Below are 17,015 nucleotides of genomic sequence, written 5' to 3'. Positions count from 1 at the left end.
ATCTGGCAATCTGTCACAGCATAAATCCTGAAACAGTAACTGTAAAAAAAAACTATAAAGTTATTTTTTTAACAATTAATCCTTTTTTTGTTTCTATTGAACATTTATTATAATCTCAAATTAATTAAAAGCATCCTGACAGATCAGAACTAAGTGTAGTATACTTACAATAATGAAACAAATCATGCACAACAATTACATGCTTTCTGTCAAAAATCACACAAAGTACTAACCTACCCTGCCAACATGGCTCAAACTATTTATACTTTCTTAGCAATTCCGAACAATCCTTGGCATTGTTTAAAACGCATATTTGATTAATTAACAATTAAAATCGGCAGTCGAGCAAAGTCGGGACAAGTCGGGACGTGGACAGGGACAGGGATAGGAAAGGTGTGAATGCACTGTTTTTGAGCCTAGGTATTGAAGGTGAATGGAAGGAAATAGCCGAAGACAGGGACAGGTGGTGAAAATATGTTGCTGCAGTAATGGACTCTCGAGTCCGGTATGACCAGTGAGTAAGTAAGTAAGTAAGTACAAAAAAATTGAAAATATATATCTGATTGTATATTTACCCCAAATCAGCTTGTACACTACGATATGAGTACATGTCTGTTATTTTATTCGAGAATAAATACTCAGTTAACAGAGAAGCACAGTTCTCGAATGAATGTGCAAGAAATTAGATGAAATTATCGTATTGCGTTATGCCTGGGAGATAACGTATGGGTTTGTTTGGCCACGTAGTGCAGGTCTTCTGATCTGAAGTCACTTCGGCGACTTGCTCGTAGATGATGATGAAATTTTGATGAGGACAACACCACACTCAGCCCCAAGTGGATAAATCACTGATCGAGCCGTGAATTGAACCCAGGATCCTCACAGGGCAGTCAACGATGCTGAACACTCAGCTACAGAGGTAGACAGTCAGCAAAATATGTGACATGACCACTGTTGCCCCTTCCTTTACGAATTCTCTCGCCATTTCTCTCCACTTCAGTGTAGCCCATATATTTACAGAATTAATATGTGAGGGGGTCAACAACTTGCTGTATAATGGTTCCCTAAACATTCGTGATCCTGTTCTGGTGTTGTTCATGATTTGTCAATTAAGTAAACATGTCTTACAAAATAAAAAAAAACAATTTGTGGTGCTAAAACAGTCCAACAGTCTCCTCCAAGCCATCGTCTGCCACCTGCACGTGAATAGACGTATCTGTCTTGCGCATTTTCGATGTTTACTATCTAGACTGCGACTTAATAACTAATCCTAATTTCTTAAGCAGCAGGGAAGTAAACTGAGCTGGAGGAAATTGCAGAAGTTAATATTCCATTCAGGTTATCCCATCAGAAAAAGCTTTAAGCGCGTTAGTTGCTTCAAAAAAAGTATTTCCCGTTTAGTTTTCCTGCTAAGATGGCGACTGAAGATAGAATAGCAAGCTTTCTGTCTCCTGCTAAGGATGTCAGCTTCCATGGAGTCTTTAGCAAAACAGTGGGATTTTCTAGGATGCGCAATGATGTGTAAATTACTTTGTTGGAGACACTTTCTGACTGTCAGTCAATCCGGGGTTGGTAACAATGATGTACAAGTGTTTCATGGGCTTTTTGAACATTTATTACTTAGTAAGTGGTGTATGTGTTGTGTGATGCTTGGTTAATAGATGCTCAGGTTAATGGTTGATAATAATTAGAGGGCTGTTCAGCAAGGAATGATGATAATTTTTTTGTCATACTTTCTCATGCTAGAATTTAATCTTATGATATTCTGTTATCTTAATGTGTAACAAATACGCCGTAGTAGTTTCATTGTTGGGACTCCTGGTTCCAGCCTGTGAGAGGCAAGCAAGGTCACACATGTTCAGTATCGCATGCTGCTGTAATGGAGTTAACACACGAGGAAGAATATGCAGCTTTAAAATTCTGCTTTCATCCCAACAAATCTTCAGTTGAGGCGTATACAGTGTTACAGGAGGCCTATCGAGAGTATGTTCTTCCCTACAGCACAGCCCGAAGGTGGTTAAAAATTTTTAAAAGAGGGCAGGAGGGGACACAATCAATTTCAAAGGAAGGTGGACCCAGTGCTCCAGTAACTGTTCTAACGGAAGGAAACATCAACACTGCTACTGTCATTGTGAGAGAGGATTGACGAATTACCTTAAGATAACTTTCTGAAATACTGAACATTTCATTGAGTGCCACCCACATGTTGGTGACAGAAAAATTACACATGACACGTGTTTGTGTGGTATGGGTTCGAAGACTGTTGATTCCCGAAGAAAAGGTCATTCAGGTGCAGGTCTGAAAGCAGTTAAAGTTGATGTTAGCGGAAGATCCGAAGTTCCTTCCGAATATAATTACTGCTGCAGAAACATGGCTACATCATTTTGACCCTGAAAGCAAACACCAAAGCTCGGTGTGGAAATCTCCTTCATCACCAACCCACAAAAAAGCAAAAGTGATTGCTTCTGCAGGGAAAGTTATGGTTATCTCATTCTTTGATATTCATGGAATGGATTATCAGCATGTTGTACCTACACACACGTCAGTAACTGGACAATACAGCAGGGGCATCCTGAAAACATTGCAAGTCCATATTTCCGTGAAGCATGCTGCATGCTGCAGCACTATAATGCGCGGCCATCTATTTCCTATGTTGTTGCTGAATATCCAGCAAAAATCAACGTGAAGTGCATCCCTCACCCTCCCTATAGTCCGGATTTAGCCCATGTGACTTTTTTCTATTCCCTAACATGAAGAAGTCCCCAGGGACTCACACCTAGTGAGTACATGGCTGGCGACCACGGTGTCCCGAGCTGAGTCCTGGCATTGCTTCCACTTACTTATGCCAGACTCCTCACTTTTATCTTTCCTATTTGGGCACCGTCGGACAACTCTTGTTCTTTTCCGGTTCTGACGCCATTAGGTTTTGAGAGCTAGGAGTCTTTCATTTCCAACCTATACTTCTACTGAGCCGAATATCTCATGGGATAAGGAGATTACCTTCTATCAAGTGCCAAGAGCCTTCTAGGAGGGCGGATGAGCGGCTAGAAGGAAGGGCACTCTCTTGCCCTTGGGGTGGGAAACTGCTCCTAAAGGCAGAGGAGCCATAAGGTGGCCAACAGCTTAGAATGGAGAAAGCAACGGGAAACCACTCCATTAAAGACCCGGGAGGGTATCCCAAGTATCAAGAGCTTATGATGGAGAGCTCTTTGGGTAAATTCTCTGGAGGTAAAATAGTCCCCCATTCGGATCTCCAGGCGGGGACAACTAAAGAGATATCGAAATCCAAAAGCATTAATGTAAGAAGGATAGCAACATGGAATGTCAACTCACTTCTTAAATGTGGTAAACTGGAAAACTTGAAAATGGAAATGAAACGAATGGATATTGATGTACTGGGAGTCTCAAAAATGAGATGGCCAAACGCTGGCGACTTTTGGTCACGGGATTACAGAATCATACACACTGGAACAGCACAAGACAATCCCAGGATTGCAGGAGTAGGAATTGTCCTCAATAAAGGGATGGGGTTAAGAGTAAAAGGATTTGTTCAACATAGTGAGAGGATAATTTATGTCAGATTGGAAACTAAACCAAGAGACACAATCATAATCCAAGTATATATGCCAACTGCAAGGCAAAAGAATGATGAAATCGACATGATGTATGACCACCTTGAAGAAGTAATTGGCAGAATTAAAGGAGCTGAAAACCTTGTCATCATAGGAGATATGAATGCCGTTGTTGGGGAAGGTAAAGAAGAGGATGTGGCAGGGAATTTTGGATTAGGATTAAGAAATGAAAGAGGGGATAAACTTGTTGAATGCTACAAAAGAAATAAACTTTGCATTACAAATACCTTCTTCAATCATCATTCAAGAAGATATACTTGGAAAATGCCTAGTGACATTAACAGATTTCAAATTGACTTCATATTAGTGAAGCAAAGATTTAAAAACCAAGTTAAGGACAGCAGATCATATCCAGGCTGTGATGTGGGAAGTGACCACATACTTGTTATGATGACGACTGAACTAAAATTCAAGAACATTAAAAAAGAAGTAAATGTAAATTGGATTTGACAAACCTGAAAAATGAAAATACACTGAAGCACTATCAACTAGAAACAGAGAAGAAAACAAAATACAGAGGGGTGCAATGACATCCAAAGCAGCTGGGAAAAAATAAAAACTGGTATTTTAAAAGCAGCAGAAAAAGAAATAGGAAAAGAAAGGACAGAGAAAAGGAAGGAATGGATCACTAATGACCTACTAAATATGATGAAAGAAACAAGGAATTTAAAAAATTCTGTGAAGAAGGAAGACCAAGAGAAATACAAGAGTCTGAAAAACGGAATCAATAGGGAGGCAAAACAAGCAAGAGAAAAATACCTTGATGATCTCTGTATTTCACTTGAGGACAACATGAGAAAGGGAAATATTGACAAGGCCTATAAATATGTGAGACATTGCTTTGGAGACAGAAGAAACAAGTGTATGGTTGTGATGGATGAAAATGGTAATATGTTGGATGACGATGAAGTTGCAAGAAGATGGAAACAATATATAGGGAAACTGTACAGCGGACCAGAATTGTCTGTAAACCTCATGGAAGAAGAAACAGAAGTGGATTCAAAAAACATAGGTGAACCTATATTAAAGGAAGTGTTTGAACTAGCTCTGAAAAAATTGAAAAACAACAAATCGCCTGGTATAGACAATATCCCAGCCGAACATCTGAAATCTGGAGGAGCAAAACTCAATCAGGAGTTGTATAATCTTGTTTTCAACATGTACGAGCAGGGTAAAATTCCTACAGACTTTGAGAAAACATTATGATCCCCATTCCAAAGAAGGCAAATGCTACAAGATGTGAAAATTATGGGACGTTCAGCCTAGTTACTCACGTCTCTAAAATAGTAACCTCAATTGTCCTAAAACCCATAGAACAAAAAGTCAAAGCTACACTCTCCGAAGACCAGTTTGGATTCCGGAGAGATAGAGGGAGCAGAGAAGCAATATTTGCTCTAAACTAATAATAGAGAAACTACTAGATAAGAACCTGACAACATCCATAGCTTTCGTAGATGTAGAGAAAGCCTTTGATAATGTTAAATAGGATAAGATGTTTGAGATACTCAAAAGAGTAGGAATAGACTATAAAGATAGAAAAATGATGTGGAACCAGAACAAAAACAAGACAGCAGTTATCCGTGGTCGGACAAAACAAGAAGAGGTGCAGATACGGAAAGGTGTTCGAGAAGGTTGCGCACTATCTCCTGTTATCTTTAACCTATGCATTGAAGAGGCGCTCAAAAAAGTAAGGGAAAATTCACAGACAGGTGTAGTAATTCATGGCGAACGAATAGATATGATAAGATATGCCGATGATATAACTGTCCTGGCTGAAAGTGAAGAAGATCTTGTAGTCCAGCTGAATAGAATGGATAAAGTTATGTGGGAAGAATATAATATGAGAATTAATAAAGCAAAAACAAAAGTAATCGAATGCAACGAAAAAGATCAAGTGAAAGTCCAAGTTCATGTAGGCAATGAACTGCTTGAACAAGTTGATAAATTTACTTAACTGGGCAGAAATATTACCAGGGATGGGAAGAGCAAGGCAGAAGTGAGAAGTAGAATTGCTCAAGCAAAGGCTGCTTTTAACAAGAAGAAAAACATATTAACATCTAAGAGCCTTGAAATCAGGAAAAGATATTTGAAATCATATGTGTGGAGTGTGGCATGCTATGGGTGTTAAACATGGACTCTCGAGACAGAGGAAGACCAAATGCTAAATTCTTTTAAATGTGGTGCTATAGACGCATGCTCAAAATAAAATGTATCGACAAGGTCACAAACGAAGTGGTTCTGGAAAGAGCAGGTGAGAAGAGAAGCTTCTGGAGTTTCATTGTTAAAAGAAGAGTGCAATTTACAGGCCATCTATTGAGACATAAACGACTCCTGAACACAATCAAAGAGGGATATGTCGAGGGAAAAAGACCAAGAGGAAGACCATGACTGAGGTACATAGATCAAATCGTGAAAGATGTGGGATGTAACACTTATAAAGAAATGAAGAGAAAAGCTGAAAGACGCACAGAACGGAGACAAGCTGCCATTGTAGCTGTTGCAAACCAATCCTTGGCTTGACCACTACAGAAGAAGAACATGAAGAAATGCCTTCGTGGGAAGTGATATCAACCATCAGAAGCACTGGTGAAGGCTCCATAGGCGATTTTGAAGGACCTCTCAAAAAATGATTTCCAGCATGTATTTGAAGACTGGCAGATACGCTGCAACAAGTGCATCATATTCATGGGACACTACTTTGAGAAGAACCAACAAAATTACGAGGATGAGTGATAGTATGATGTCAAATAAATTATGATCACTCTTTATTGAACGGCCCTCGTATTATGAGTTTCTTCCTTTTCCCTTTCCATCTCTGGTTCACAGATCATGAATAATTGCAGGATGCAACAAAGACTGTAGCAGCTGTGTAATTATTACTACAGCAAAACCTAGGATGTTGAACATGAACGAGTCGCAATCAGCCATAGTCCATGGAAGTGTTGCAGCCTGCGAGGCTGATGGCGCCAAAACACTTGCCTTTGGGGCAAGCCGAGATAGAGGAGTGTGGGAAAGTTAAGGGAAAGATTGATCTGCATTTCAGGGCGATAGCAGAAACGCCAGATTTTTAATAACCGAGATCGCTGGAGAACTAAGAAGTAGAGGCGCGTTTATCTACAAGAGAGTGAAGTGACAATAGATAATGCGGAAAGGTGCTATCCCAAAAGGTGCTTGGGGCGGTTCGTCAGTTATAGCTGCAGAAATACGACGAGCAGTGTAAGAAATCCGTTTAGCAGAGTCAGATTCTTAGTGCAAGACAATGGGGAACTACATGAAAGACATAATGAGACTAATAAGAAGTTCGATGAGCAGAATAAAGCATTTATTTGAGGACAACAGGCGCTAATCAGAAAGCTCTATGAGTTTTAGACTGTTGCAGAGTCTGTATACCAAGTAGTGACCAAAAGAGGCTCTTTGGAATTAAGAAAACAATTTCTAGAGATTGCTAATATTGATCCATTATGTCATTATTGTCGCAGGTGTTTGTATGGCGATTTAGAGATCTAAACATTTACCTGAAAGTACAATCGCTGTATTGGATAAAGAACCAAAAGCAAATTAAAGTAAGGAATCCATAGGCTGGTTAAACAGTTTCAACAATCATTATATTGTACATGCTCTTAATAGTGAAGATGTAAAAATAGCTGGGGCAAAAGTAGGTGAATTTGATAAACAAACTAATACTGTTGTTTTTGGCATGGTTGTAAAACATTTTAAAACTGAGACGATCAGCAATAGAAATAAAGAATCAATGGATGACCTTTAACAAGAGACTTTAAGCAGAAGTGCAGACATACGAAATGCGGGATATAATTCAGTGGAGATGTGGGAAAGTGACTTGCTTAATTCAGTAGAGTATAAAAAGCTTAAGAAATTAAAACACTTACCTGAAATTGTTGACTTATTGAATCCAAGAGATGCTTTATATGGTGGTTGAACAAATGCAATTAAATTAAGAGCTAAAGCAGATGGAGTCTGCACAAAAATAAGATATAATGATGTATGCAGTCTTAATCCAGTTGTACAATATTACTATTATTATGCTGAGCAACACCACAGAAAATATATAGACCAAGATATTATTCTAAAAATTGGTATGATTTCACAAAATATAAAGTAGTGGCAGAAGAAAGGAATAAGTAAATGCAATCACAACAACAAAGAAAGAAGTTTTATTGGAACTTAGGTAGCTGATGAAGTAAAGGTGGCTGTAGAAATGGGATATAAAATTTTAGATGTCTACAAAGTAAGGGATTTTAGAAATAAAAGCAGCATGTCGTTTAAAAATTATGTGAAAGATTTTATTAAAATAAAATTAAAAACCAGTCCATATGATTTTGAAACTGATGAAGAAAGAGAAATTCAGTATTGACTCAGATCCTGATAGAATAATGGAAAATCCAGGGAAACGAGATGTTTCTAAGATATGTCTTAATTCATTATGGGGGAAATTTGGTGAAACGGAAAATATGAGTCAAATAGAATATGTAACAGATTTACAGCGATTTTATGAGATATTATTGGATGCTCGTTTAGATGATATAGATATCAGTTTTATTAATGACAATATGGTTCAGATGAAGTTCAATTTCAAGGATTATTGTTTGGAAAATAATAAAGCAACAAATATTTTTAAAGCAGCTTTCACTACATCGAAAGCTAGGCTTACGTTGTTTGATAGGCGAGATAAACTATGAAAAAATATTATATATTTTGATACCGTTTCTGTAGTATATATTGATGATGGCAAAGTCAGTTAAGAAAAAGGTTGTATGTGGGTGAATGGACACATGAGTTAGGTGATAATAAAAGGATATCAATTTAGTCTTCAACTGAACCTAAAAGTTATAAAGAGGAAAATAATAAAAGCATAGTGATGAAGGTAAAGATCTTCACTTTAAACTACAGAAGTATTCAAAATCTAAATGGCGAATCTGTGATAAGATTAATTGCGAGTGAAGTGAAATAAAAGGTACAGTCAGAATACAAACAGATAACAGGAGATGTTGATTCTAAAAATCTATTCAACAAACAGTCTATGTAAGAATTCTCATATCAGTACGATAAAAGAGTAGTCCTAGAAAATTGTGTTACAAGCCTTCTGAATATTAAAAATTAGTTATTATTTAATAAATTTAATAAGATTAAAATAATTTTTCAACGTTTTCTGATGTAAGAATAAGCTTCATATGACATTTGTTGTACCAATGATATAAATTTAGTAGTTGATTTTTATTGCATTCTCTGTCTTCAAAATCTTTACTTATAGAGAGAGAAATTATTAAAAATAATGAATAAGCTTTAACATAATTTTGCATTGTTTTTGGTAAATTATTTATTGGCAAATTATAATTTATTACATTTTTTACAGTCATAAGAAAAGAGAATCTGAGTTTTGTATTTCCTCCCATATTTCTATATCAGTTTCATCATAACTATTAAATCTCATTTTGTATTCATCTTCTTTATAAATGTGCTTTAATACATTACTACTGTCAGTACACTCCTAACTTCTGAAACATTCTATAATTAAAAATGGTTTAAAATATCCTTTGAAAATATTAGATACAACTTGTTTTTCTCTTGGTTTATTATTTCTGTCAACAAAAAGTCAAATACAAATTCATCCCAGACATTAGTTATATTTATATAAATTAAAAATTTAATGGAGTTTTCAAAATACACTCCGGGGAATTGAAATAAGAACACCGTGAATTCATTGTCCCAGGAAGGGGAAACTTTATTGACACATTCCTGGGGTCAGATACATCACATGATCACACTGACAGAACCACAGGCACATAGACACAGGCAACAGAGCATGCACAATGTCGGCACTAGTACAGTGTATATCCACCTTTCGCTGCAATGCAGGATGCTATTCTCCCATGGAGACGATCGTAGAGATGCTGGATGTAGTCCTGTGGAACGGCTTGCCATGCCATTTCCACCTGGCGCCTCAGTTGGACCAGCGTTCGTGCTGGACATGCAGACCGCGTGAGACGACGCTTCATCCAGTCCCAAACATGCTCAATGGGGGACAGATCCGGAGATCTTGCTGGCCAGGGTAGTTGACTTACACCTTCTAGAGCACGTTGGGTGGCACGGGATACATGCGGACGTGCATTGTCCTGTTGGAACAGCAAGTTCCCTTGCCGGTCTAGGAGTGGTAGAACGATGGTTTCGATGATGGTTTGGATGTACCGTGCACTATTCAGTGTCCCCTCGACGATCACCAGAGGTGTACGGCCAGTATAGGAGATCGCTCCCCACACCATGGTGCCGGGTGTTGGCCCTGTGTGCCTCGGTCGTATGCAGTCCTGATTGTGGCGGTCACCTGCATGGCGCCAAACACGCATGCGACCATCATTGGCACCAAGGCAGAAGCGACTCTCATCGCTGAAGACGACACGTCGCCATTCATCCCTCCATTCACGCCTGAGGCGACACCACTGGAGGCGGGCTGCACGATGTTGGGGCGTGAGTGGAAGACGGCGTACCGGTGTGCGGGACCGTAACCCAGCTTCATGGAGACGGTTGCGAATGGTCCTCGCCGATACCCCAGGAGCAACAGTGTCCTTAATTTGCTGGGAAGTGGCGGTGCGGTCCCCTACGGCACTGCGTAGGATCATACGGTCTTGGCGTGCATCCGTGCATCACTGCGGTCCGGTCCCAGGTCGACGGGCACGTGCACCTTCCGCCGACTACTGGCGACATCATCGATGTACTGTGGAGACCTCACGCCCCACGTGTTGAGCAATTCGGAGGTACGGCCACCCGGCCTCCCGCATGCCCACTATACGCCCTCGCTCAAAGTCCGTCAACTGCACATACGGTTCACGTCCACGCTGTCGCGGCATGCTACCAGTGTTAAAGACTGCGATGGAGGTCCGTATGCCACGGCAAACTGACTGACACTGACGGCGGCGGTGCACAAATGCTGCGCAGCTAGCGCCATTCGACGGCCAACACCGCGGTTCCTGGTGTGCCCGCTGTGCCGTGCGTGTGATCATTGCTTGTACAGCCCTCTCGCAGTGTCCGGAGCAAGTATGGTGGGTCTGACACACCGGTGTCAATGTGTTCTTTTTTCCATTTCCAGGAGTGTAGATGTAAATTTTTATATTTATTTTTATTAGTTTGATTTTTATATTTTATTTTTGTGGGTGAAATGATATTGATCGGTAAATGACCTTTTAGTGTGCTCAAAGTGTTTACATATTACTCATAACCTAACACCCTCCTTAACCTGCCATTAGCATACTCTGCACTGACCTATGCTAAACCCCCTCAACTCAGCATAGTTCAGTGCATCTGGGCTGACCATCCTCAGCCCCAAACTGTCCATAGATGGAATACAGCTGAAGTCAACGAATCTCCTCATTGACTTTGGTGCCTTGAGAGATCTTATTAAGAAAGTATTTGAAAAGATAAAAAGAAACCTTCGAACTGGATGAGATCTACACACAGTGAACACTAGCCAATGGGCACATAGCGCTCAATTGGAAGAAGATGTGGGCTGACTGTAATGTCCACACTTACTTTCCCCAAGATGGACGTAAGAGTAAGGCAACTAAACACACACAACAGCAAACTTGTAATGCAAGAGCTGGGTAAGGTGGTGGAGGAGATGAGACTGAAATTGCTCTGTCTGCAGGAGCCATACGCCCTTGCCGGACAGATCGCTTTCGCAGCTGCTGTATGGCAGGTAATAAGCTCTGGTGATGAACTAAAAGCTATGCTGGTGTCACCAACAAAGCGTTAACAACTATAATTATTTCACAGTTGTCCAATAGCCACTGCAATGTCGCAGAGCTTCAGTGTACACAAGGAACGCTCTACATAGTTAATATTTACTTCCAGTATGGAGGCGCTTTTGAGGAGTACCTAGGCCACCTTACTAGCGTGACCACGGTTTTGCGAGTGCCGAAAGTCATTGTGGTGGCGGACATCAATGTGAAGTTCTGGCTATGGTTCAGTGGCAGTCGAGATGCCAATGGAGGCAGCGCGGAACAAGCAACCATGGACCTTCAACTTTTGGTGGCCAACAGACCAGGTAATACCCGCACCTACAATGGTAGAGATGGTGAAGGCTCTATCATTGACATCACTTTGGCGTCACCTCGTATAGTGGACAATGTTAAGAAATGGCTAGTGCATAATGGAGATACCACAAGTAATCACAAGCTAATAACGTTTACATTACCTGATAGAGAGTGCCACTGGGACCTAGGGTGGGAAGTTTGACTCATTTATAACCAAACTGATTGGGAGTGTCTGCCAAGGGCTCGTGACATTCCGATGCTGGAGAATGACGAAAACGTGGAACAGTACACCGAAGAATTGGGTTAGAGCACTTACCACAGCAGTTAAAGCAGCTGTGTCAACCAAGAGAAGGGTCGTGGTGGCCTCCCCATCACCATGGTCTGTCAGGTTGGGATACATGCGACAGCCTGTCAGAAGGATGAGGAGGTACTACCAGCGAAGTGTCTTTTGAGAAGACAAACAGTACTGGCTTCAGCAATACCGGGAAGCCAAGGAGCTCCTTCAGAAGGGACTAAGAGCTCTTAGACTCCAGAGCTGGGAGCAGTATGTGCTGGATCATCTGGCAAACGACCCCTGGGGTATCGTGTACAAATTAGTGAGGGATAAAATCAAGTCACTCATAGTGTTGTCCACCATCAGGGATGGGGATTGGTGATGGAGTCTTGGCAGCATACCAGTAAGGTTCTGTTCTGGTCTCTGTTGCCTGATGAAGATACAGAAGTAGAAACTGAAGAGTGATGTCGCATCAGAGAAGAAAATCAAACAGAATATGTCAACAACAGCGTGGTATATCTGTTATATCAAGAGGAAGTGGCTGTGAAAATTACATCCTTAAAGGTAAAACACCAGGGCCAGACTGCATCACAGTAGAGGTAGTGCAGTTCCTCAACCCACAACTACTCATGCCATTAACAAGGCTGTGCAATGAATGCCTGAGACTACACACATTCCTGACCATTTCGAAGAGGGCAAATGTAATAATAATATAGAAAGGTTTCGACAAGGATCTAACACTGGCAAAATCATACAGGCCTATCTGCCTGTTAGATGTACTCGGGAATTTTTTGAAAAGTTGTTAGCTCACAGACTGGCTGCACACAGAGTGCTATCAGGGATGATCGACAGGCAGTTTCGCTTTCGGCTGGGGCGACCAGTGTCTGACGCTATTGCCCTGGCATCTGAAGTCTGTGGCTCATCTTTGCATAACTATATTGTTGGCATCATGGTGGAAATAAGTGGCGCCTTTGACAACCTGTGGTGGTCGTCGCTCTTCTCTTGCTTGCAGGAGAAGGAGTCACCAGGGCGGCTAAATGGCTAAGGAGCTATTGCGAAGGAAGGCAGGTCTGGCTATCGTCCCCTAGTGGATGCGTTAGTAAAATAATAACGATTGGATATCCACAGGGCTCCGTCCTGCAACCACTCTTTTGCTACATGAATATGGAGCCTCTATTGGACGAACGTTTCTCCAAATTCGTTACCTTTAATATGAATAATGGAGCTGATAGCCTCACCATTGAGCACTCGTAAGCATCAAACATACACACTATTGCACAATTAAAATATAGAGAAGACGTGCTAGAGGCTATAGTCTGTGCAGACGAGCTCCTCCTGTTGGTAGGTGGCCCTAGCCACGAGGACTTGGAACCAAAGATAGAATGCGCAATATCTTTGTTATCTGAGTGGTGCTGGGTAGGAAGGATGAAAATTGCTCCAAATAAGTTTACACATTTAGAGTTAAAAGGCTAGCTAGTCAGAAGCCCAACCATTACAATCGATGGGTCACCAGTTCTCTGGCGTCGAAAGGCCCAATATCTGGATATCATCATTGATGAGCAATGGCACTTTGCCACACATATTGAGACTGTAACACAGATATAATTGGAAGTACCGAACAATCTTGTATTGTATGTTACCTGGGGACCTAGAAACGACGGAGAGGGTCCATCCCCGCCACAGCTGCAGTGATCCACAACCCATCAACGACTACAACAGTGCTCTTCACCCCTCCGCCGCCCAACACCGAACCCAGTGTTACTGTGCGGTTTGGCCGCCAGTGAACCCCTCAGCGACCGTCTCACACCAGATGAGTGTAACTCCTATGTTTGTGTGGTAGAGTAATGGCAGTGTGCCCATACGTGGATAACTTGTTTGTGCAGCAATCGCTGACATAGTGTAGCTGAGGCGGAATAAGGGGAACCAGCCCGCATTCGATGAGGCAGATGGAAAAACGCCTAAAAACTATCCACAGACTGGCTGGCTCACCGGACCTTGACCCAAGTCCTCTGGGCGGATTCATGCCATGTACCAGGTGCTCCTTCCCACTCCAGAACTGAAAAGGATATTGTATTAGGTTAAGATATTCAAATAACTTACGGGTTTGCTGCCAGGTGACGTCGTCGACCACCGCCGATATTTCGACAGGAGCACACCCTGCCATTCTCAAGGCACAAATGGAAAAAGGAAGCAATGTGCAAGGAAATTTAATACCTTGGTTCACAGAGGAGAAACAAGGAAGATACCACACACAGTAACCGCAAAGTAAACAAATCAAAGATAACCAACATCAGAAATGTTAATAGTTACTATTATTCAACAGGTGAGGTAGCCCTAATTCTGTCCCTCTGTTAAGGTCTCACATAGGTTAAGATAGTTAGACATAGCTGTAGTTTTAGTAAATATCGATTTTGAAACTAACATTTCAGGATCCTGCAGCGATAAGGCAGTTTCTAGAGCCAGCCCAATGCCAGGAGCATGCCCACTGAGACCAGCTCCGTGGGCATGGCCACAAAAGTAGGTTTATACCATTGCTGGCACATCTGTGACGCTGCAGTAGTGTGTAGTAGATAAGAATAATAGGAGTAACTTTTAGTTTCTGGTAGAGCAATGATGTAGTCAGCTTGCTCATTAGAATTAAGACACACTGCTGTATATTAAGCTGCATTTGAAATTGTAGTAAACTGCAGCACCCACTAATTATTTAGGTAATAAGTTTATGTCCTACTATGAACATTGTTATGAATAAAGTTTTTTTTTTAAAAAAGAACAGAGTCCTTATCAGAGGTGGTAGGACGCATTTATTAGATCAAAACCAATCGGTCGGTTCGTCTGGTCTGTTTGCCTTGGTGATTCTGAGCAACTTTCAGCTGATTGCATGGTCCTTGTACCAGTAACGCAGCTTTGAAATGTCTGCCTCATCAAGTGCCAATGGTAGGTTAGCACCTACCACAGTTATAACGGGTTATGAGGAATCAGGGTTCAGTTCCAGACAGGAAGCCTGAAAAGTTGTACCTCATCCAAGGAAGGCAGCAGGATGGAATAGGACTTGATTATATTTTGTAGGTTTTCAGAACCTGAAGTAATAATTAACAGGGACAGGCGGGGGCATGCGTATTGCAACGTTAGAGGTGAAATTCTTGGACTGTTGCCAGGTGAACAGAAGCGAAAGTATGTTTTCATTAATCAGGAACGAAAGTTAGAGGTTTGAAGGCGATCGGATACCGCCCAAATTCTAACCATGAACTATGCCAGCCAGCGATCCGCCACAGTTCCTCCGATGATTTGGCAGGCAGCCTCCAGGACACCACAGTTTTTGAGTTCTGGGGGGAAGCATAGTTTCAAAGCTGAAATTTAAAGGAATTGATGGAAGGGCACCACCAGGAGTGAAGCCTGCAGCTTAATTTGACTCAACACTTGAGACCTCACCCGTTCCAGACAGCGGAAGGATTCACAAACTGATAGCTCTTCTTGATTAGATGGGTGCTGGTGTTTGGTCGTTTTTAGTTGGTGGAACGATTTGTGTGGTTAATTCTGATTACGAACGAGATTCTAGCCTGATAACTAGTTGTGTGACATCATTCGTGCTGTCGGTGATTACTTTTCTTCGTAGAGGGACAGGGCTCTTTAGGCGTATGAGCAATTACAGGTCTGTAATGCTCTTAGATGTTCTGGGCCATACGCATGTTACACTATGTGTCCTCCCAGGCCGAAAGGTCGGGGTAACCTGCTAACGACATCACACAACACCCAGCCATCACGAGGGAGAGAAAATCCCTGACCCCGCCGGGAATCGAACCCGGGAACCCGGGCGTGGAAAGCGAGAACGCTACCGCACGACCACGAGATGCGGGCAGTGTGAACTGGTCCTAATATTAACTATAGATAGGTATCCGTAGTTCACGGTCGTGTCCAGGTCTGCAGGTTCATTTACCAATTGTGAGGCGATGCAACGACACAGCGATTACTATTTGCTCATATCGCTTTCAAATTTGTTGTTCATAGCTCAACGTTTTTCATTTTAGTTCTGAGCGGATCCACAGTCTAACGTAACAGTCGCTACACTCCGTCTCGTTTTTATCCACAGCGATAGCAGCATTCCAAGCAGTGACACTTCGGACTGATGAGTGCGAATGCTAACGTTTATGTCGATTTGAAACATAGTTTTACAATAGGGAGTGTATGTAGTGCCATAAAAATCTACAATCACTAAAAAATGAGACCAAATTTATCACTCTTTAGTTTCCTAAGGATCCTCAAAGGTATAAGACAGTACATTACAGTATAAAATTAAAGCAATAACACCGATGGCTGTTACTGCTTTAATTTTACTTTGCAATGACCATGCAGCCATGTTTAAAAGTTTAACATTACAGGATAATTTATTTACTATTCTCTTGTAGTGTACATATATCTTCTGAATACTGCTGTTTTTCTTTGATAACAGAAAATTGCTAGTAAATAGCAGAAGACCTGAGCTTTTACAGAAAGGTACTGTGTATCTACCCAACAAAGCGGGGTTTTGTTCGCTACACTTTCAGACGAATCAGTGAATGTGGAACGTAGGAAACCTATATGGAATGTTGTACTCACATTACTCAATGTACAAAATAAACGACTACACTTCTAGCTTAACGCAAAATCGCACAGGCATGATAATAAATCGTCCAAAGCAATAAACCTTTTTCCCAACACAGAGGAAACCAATGCAACAATTGTTGCTAAATCTGAGCCGCAAACGGCAAGAATATTAAACACATTTGTTTTCGAAGAAAAAGTAATTACGTCAACAAAAATACTGTGTATTAGAAAGTTGAGTAAGTGCAAGATTGTCATGAGACTCCATAAAGTGTCAAGGAAAGTGCCTATAATAATAACATCAGGCGACAGAAATATATGCTCTCATACATGAAATATGTGTTTTTTTAATTGAAAAATGTGTTTAAATTCTCTTGCTTTCAGAGTGGTAAGCAGCAAATATAGATATTCAAAAGTATTTCATCATGAATAAGTTGTAGCTTAGGTCACTGAATCGGTGCAATTCGGCTTTTTTTACATGTATTCCAA

This window comes from Schistocerca gregaria, chromosome 3 (genome assembly GCF_023897955.1).
Source record: "Schistocerca gregaria isolate iqSchGreg1 chromosome 3, iqSchGreg1.2, whole genome shotgun sequence".
NCBI classification, from domain to species: domain Eukaryota; kingdom Metazoa; phylum Arthropoda; class Insecta; order Orthoptera; family Acrididae; genus Schistocerca; species Schistocerca gregaria.
The sequence above is the reverse complement of the archived record's forward strand: the minus strand, read 5'-3'. Positions refer to the sequence as shown.